Source organism: Taurulus bubalis (genome assembly GCF_910589615.1).
Source record: "Taurulus bubalis genome assembly, chromosome: 21".
Taxonomy (NCBI): domain Eukaryota; kingdom Metazoa; phylum Chordata; class Actinopteri; order Perciformes; family Cottidae; genus Taurulus; species Taurulus bubalis.
In genome coordinates, this window is record NC_136609.1 from 9,893,123 (window position 1) to 9,899,676 (window position 6,554).

The following is a 6,554-nucleotide window of genomic DNA, read 5'->3' on the forward strand; positions in this document are numbered from 1 at the left end:
AAAGTGAACAGCCTAAATGCTGCTACTGAATACAGAAACAGAATATCTGGGTTTTATTGACATTGTTGAAGGAAAATACTGAAGTGACTGTGAACATTAAAACGGTGATTGTTCTTGGATTTAAATTGTTAAAAATTAAGCTGTCCAGTTAAAGGGAAACTCTCCAGGTGTATAGGGTTAACTAAAATATATCCCATGGAACTTCCTCAATGGATTACTTACAATTAGACAATTGTGTTTTCTTAAATTATATGTTTAAATTTGCAAATTAGTTATTATCTACAGGTTACTTTTGGTGAATTTAGGACGAATCAACTGACGCACATAGACAAAGTAGCAAAATAAACACTTAAATATAAACTTTGAATGTTTTCTTTCCATTAGTCTGAAAGAAGACAAAAATTCCCAAACACAAAAGTGCATGAAAAACAATGTAATTCCTGTAATGTCTCACCTTAAAATTACACTGAGGCAAGCTGCTGTACCGTGATTATGCATTATTAGCAAAAAATATAATGGGTGAAAAAAGTTGTTTATCCATTCATTGTGTGTGTTAGAAAAATGTAATCTGATGTGATCTTCCCACTATATTGTGCAATTTCTCAATCTGCATAGATGTTTACCTTTACGCAGTCAGCTGATTATAAGTGTCATATAAACTAGTCATTATTCATGTGCATGATACATTTCCCACTTGAGTTAATTAAATAATTTTAAACTTTGTCTCTATAGAGCTACGAATCAAATGGTTTCAATAATAGACAACATATTTCAGTGAACTTTATATGTCTGGTATCATTGTTTAATGTAATTATTTATTTTTGGGTTCACAATCAAACTTATAATAGAATATACAATTAAAATAAAGTGCACAGACAAACAGTTTGGCCCACCAGTCTCCTTGCTGTCCTCCAGCCGTGCTCGGATGTGTTTGTTTTCCTCCAGTGGTCGAACTCATGACTGATACGCTCAAATCATTCAAAAGGCCTATTCATTATGCAGGCGGGCCCATAGTGGAATAATATATAGGCCTATTATATCATTGGATTATGATTATTGATGCATTAATGTGTGCAGCTGGAAAGGTGGAGCTCATGTAAACAACTTTATACACTACTTTAAATGGAAATAATGAAGGAAAGTAAAAGAACCTCAAAATTGTACTTGAGTACAGTATTTGAGGCTAAATGTACCAGTAGGTACAAATCAGTTCAAAGGCATTATTAATGTCCACCTCTTTTTGTCCCCACATGACATGCAACCTGAAGGGGTTTGGAACCGCTTTAATCATTTGATTATAAGTGTGATATAAACTAGTCATTCTTCCTGTGCATGATACATTTATCACTTGAGTTAATTAACTCATTAAATGAAGAAACTTGTGAAGAAGAAATAAAATAGAAACTACAATTCCTAACACTTGACTTTGGTTTAAATAATCTACAACATATTTCAGGGAACTATATATGTCTCGTATAATTGTTTAATATAATTATGTATATATTTTTGTATGTTACTTTGATCCCGCTCTTTATATTCCGGTGCAGCAGGTGGCGGTATAGACCTCGGTACTGCAACAGTCCACAGCCTAATATGGCAGAGTTGTAATGCTCCCATGCAAGTGTGTAGAGAGATGAGGCTCTTCTTTGTTTAGCAGCATGTGTCCCCTTTTGTTGTAATTACATTTCTAACATTTAACGTTGCACTTTATCTGTGGTTGTGCGTTGTGTGTCTCCCCAGCTGCAGACATGGTGTTTATGCAGCTACTGTGAAGCCAAGTCCTCCATCCCTCTCAACTGGGTGGATGAAGGCATCTCCTTTTATAATGTGGGCTTTAAGGGTTGAAGCTCAGTTTGATGTCTTTGTGAGACGCACCTTCCACTTGGCTCAAAGCAGTGCAGCCTGTCTGTCTTGTTTCAAGTGTAACAAAGTATCCACTCAGTCAACAAAGAGAGACAGACAGGCAAACCATCTTTAACACCAATGTTAGTGAGGGAAAAGACTAGAGCCTTCTTTTTAAATTTTTTGCTGAGTCATTGCTAAATCTGACTATCAGGTCCCAGCAGCGTCACGGTTAACCAATCAAATCGTAAGACTCAGTCTTGCCCCTCCCACACTGAGTCAGTACCGTGACTTCCTGGTTCTGTCACTGTAACCATGACTACACGTTTTTGTTCTTTGTATTATTGTATCTGTCCGAATGGATTGGGCCCCTGCCGTTCCTGCACATGATTACAACATTGTTGGTAAATTAAATCACCATCACATTCTACCGTCTATCTTGCAGGAACCAAGCTTTATTTGCTCATATCCCAGCTGCAAATTGGGGGAAACAATAAATATAGCTTTTTCCGTGTGGTTCCGGATCACAACTGCTCAAGATGGCCGAAAGATTCTCTGCTCAGACGGCCTCGCAATTGAATTTGGAAGAGAGAGAGAAGCTGTTGATGATGTAGAGGAAGAGGACAGGCCCTGTCTCCTGGGTCCTGCTTCCTGGGTCCTGCTTCCTGGCTCTGTCTCCTGGGTCCTGCTTCCTGGGCCTTGCTTCCTGGGCCCTGTCTCCTGGGTCCTGCTTCCTGGGTCCTGCTTCCTGGGCCCTGTCTCCTGGGTCCTGCTTCCTGGGTCCTGCTTCCTGGGCCCTGTCTCCTGGGTCCTGCTTCTTGGGTCCTGCTTCCTGGGCCCTGTCTCCTGGGTCCTGCTTCCTGTGTCCTGCTTCCTGGGCCCTGTCTCGTGGGTCCTGCTTCCTGGGCCCTGCTTCCTGGGCCCTGCTTCCTGGGCCCTGCTTCCTGGGCCCTGTTTCGTGGGTCCTGCTTCCTGGGCCCTGCTTCCTGGGCCCTGTTTCGTGGGTCCTGCTTCCTGGGTCCTGCTTCCTGGGTCCTGCTTCCTGGGCCCTGCTTCCTGGGCCCTGACTCCTGGGTCCTGCTTCCTGGGCCCTGTCTCCTGGGTCCTGCTTCCTGGGCCCTGTCTCCTGGGTCCTGCTTCCTGGGTCCTGCTTCCTGGGTCCTGCTTCCTGGGCCCTGTCTCTTGGGTCCTGCTTCCTGGGCCCTGTCTCTTGGGTCCTGCTTCCTGGGTCCTGCTTCCTGGGCCCTGTCTCTTGGGTCCTGCTTCCTGGGTCCTGCTTCCTGGGTCCTGTCTCCTGGGTCCTGCTTCCTGGGTCCTGCTTCCTGGCCCCTGTCTCCTGGGTCCTGCTTCTTGGGTCCTGCTTCCTGGCCCTGTCTCCTGGGTCCTGCTTCTTGGGTCCTGCTTCCTGGCCCTGGCCCTGTCTCCTGGGTCCCGTCTCCTGGGTCCCGTCTCCTGGGTCCCGTCTCCTGGGTCCCGTCTCCTGGGCCCTGCTTCCTGGGCCCTGCTTCCTGGGCCCTGCTTCCTGGGCCCTGCTTCCTGGGCCCTGTCTCCTGCCGATTCCCACCCTTCTCTATTTCCTTCTGTATCATTTAATTCACATCACTAACCATTACTGCTTTTAATATCATTATTATTTTAATCCCGGAAGGGTTAAATGTGATGAGAACGATCTGGTGTCAACTTCAAAACCTACAGCAACTATAAAAATACCACGTTTCATTATACAATAACTTTTTAAAGGTACATTTTCTGTCATAAGCAATATACTAATATTACTCAAAATGATGATATATTACTGTGACAGGAAAATTATACAGTAAGTGTTTTTTGACATTGTAAATCAATAGACATCACATGTTTCGTAGCAGTACTCTTTAATGAACAACCACAGTTACAGTTGAATGTTACAATAAACAATTAGTTACACCATTAATACTACTGGCAAAATGGAAACAGAGGATTTTCATTGTATTAGTGTCGAGCGCTGCGATATCATCAGCAAACAGTGTTGGAGAAAAGTGGGATGCTTTCCAAAACATGCTTCCTGATCCTTTGGAGTAAATATCAAGCCTTATAGAAAACAAATAATGTTCCCTCTTGACTTTATAGTGTATATATTGGTGTGTGGTTCTGAAATCAACTCTAACCGATGTGTAAAACTAAACATTACCAAGCAGAAAAAAAACAGGACAGCAGACTGCTTCCAGGACGGAAACACGGCTGTGTACACAAACTAAAACACGAGGAAACATGCAGAAACCAAAACAAATAAAATCATGCATAACAGTTAAGCTGAACATAGTTCAGAGTATTGGATGTGTCATAAGCACAATGCCATGAAGAGGCATTACTTTGGGCCCACGCTCAGGGGCCACACTGACACACGGTGCCAGGAGGCCGGAGAGAAGGCGCTTCTTCAGTACACACAGAGGTTCTCTCTCGTCAACGCCACGCGTTATTGTACAATTAACCATTATTTGAACAATGTGACTCGTTGGACAGGAGAGAAACCAGTTGGCTTTATGCAGCTGGCTTGTGATGAACTGTGTGACGAGCTCACTCTGTCCACTTTAATTCCTCGGCGGCCACTTTGAACTTGCGTCACACTTTGGTCGGGCTCTACCTGAAGAACGACTCATAGATACTAGCATTCTGGATATATATCGTGCTACTAATAGAAGTGCAAGCTATGTGGGTATTTCCTCCTTAAGACTATCCCAGCATGCAATAGGCCACAGGCAAGTTACACACTGGACACGTCAGCATGAGCCTATAAGTGCTTAGGTAGCTTCCTGCGTGTGGACAAGTTGAAACTTTTTCTTTTTTTTTGTGTAGATTGATGCACTGTGGCCAAATCTTTTTAAAATATTTGTCCTTAAAATATCAAAACAGAAACTTCCCACATTTGTCTGGAAAGAAGCGAATAGCTTAGCCATGTTCAGTAGTTGTTGTTCTTGAGATTTCTTTACCAAGGGGATCATTTCTGGTTCTATGAAAACCTCATCTTCTTGTAAAAGGCAAAAAACGTCTTCATACATTTATCAAAATACTCCAGGTAGAGCTTTGGCTTTTGGTGTTACAGACTTTCAAAATGGCCACCATGGTTTATGGGACTGACCCAAATATAAAACGTTACTTATGAAACATGGTTGGGGTCTGTCCACTCAATTCATGATTCAACAGAAATAATAGATTAGCTATTGATAAAACGTCAATTCTCTATTATTTAAGTATATCCACTTCCTGACTTAATGAAAAAAGGCCAAAAAACAAGCAAAAATGAACTGACCCCCAACCTCACCGCGAAAGAAACAGCCGGCTCCCCTTCCGTTTCCAAACGGCATTTAAACAGTAAAAACCAAAGCATATTTCTCACGGGATTTAATTGGAGCTTTTGTAGCAAATAAGCCAGCTTCAAACCCAAAAGCGAAAATAAAGAAGTTGTGATACCTAAACATAGTAGGCAGACCGCTCCTTTTGTTTCTCAACATACTTTAAATAACTGTCTCAAAGCAATTTCTGCAAGATTAAAAGTTGGAACATAACTGTTGTCAATGCATTTAATCATATAGCAATACATCAAGAGTGTTTGATAGATACGGATCAAAGTCCATGTACTGTATATAACATCAGCGACTTAGTTAATGATACAATTTGTATCAAACGGGTTTTCTCTGTCTAGCGTGGATTCAGCTGGGATCTGCCACAGACATCCGGAGACGCTGTTCGCCAAAAGCACAGCTGGGAAGTCGTTAAATATATTTACAATAAGTACATGTCTGATTTACTGATCCAGATGTTCTGTCTGTAGCAGATACCAGAGTTGACCCGAAACAAAGGGGCCAGAGAGAGAGAGAAAGAGAGAGAGAAAGAGAGATGTCCCTTACTAAAACTAAGGTACACACGACAGGGTCACCCATCTCTACAGCTACAACTCTGACCAAAATACTGACGTCGTCTCAAATGAGACGACCGTCTTTCAGACACCCATTTTAACCGACATGGAAAAAGCCCCACAAATGGCCTCACGACACACACAGAGAGAGTCATATAACACACAGACCGTGGCCAAAGAGTAGTTTTGAAACCGTCATGTGACGACGGAGTTCCAGACGCGGGTTTGCCACATCACAAATTAAGAAAACCGATCAGAGAAAAACCTGTGACACTATTCTTTATAGTTATGAAGTAGAAAATCCCGTCCATCTGGCGCCTTACACATGAAAAGAGAATATTTTCAAATACTGTTTGACTTCTGAACAGTGTACAATGCGAGTGCACATTATTTCACACTCCAGTCTTAAAGGTGGTGGAAATGCCTCAATAATCCTTCATATCAGTCGTTATGGATGTAAGTGATCTTACTCACAGTGGCCTGTAAAACAAAAGAAACAAGTCCTGCATGTGAAAGACAGATATAATAAGCTACGAGGTAAATAAAAAAGACTATCTGGAACAATTTCCACAAGTCGCACAGAGGACTGGGTCTCCCGGCACTTCTTAAAGGTTGAGTGGTCGCTGCGTAGCAACCAGAGCTGGAGTTGGAATATCTTCAGCATTTTTGTATTCTTGCAGTATTTAAAATTCCACCATGCAAATCCAACGTGCAAATTCAAGTTTGCTCTGCTAATGCAAACCACACTTTGTGTTTTCCTTTTTCCACTCAAGACTGCTATTGTTTTCTGATGGGAGATTCAACTTGCCTCCGTTCT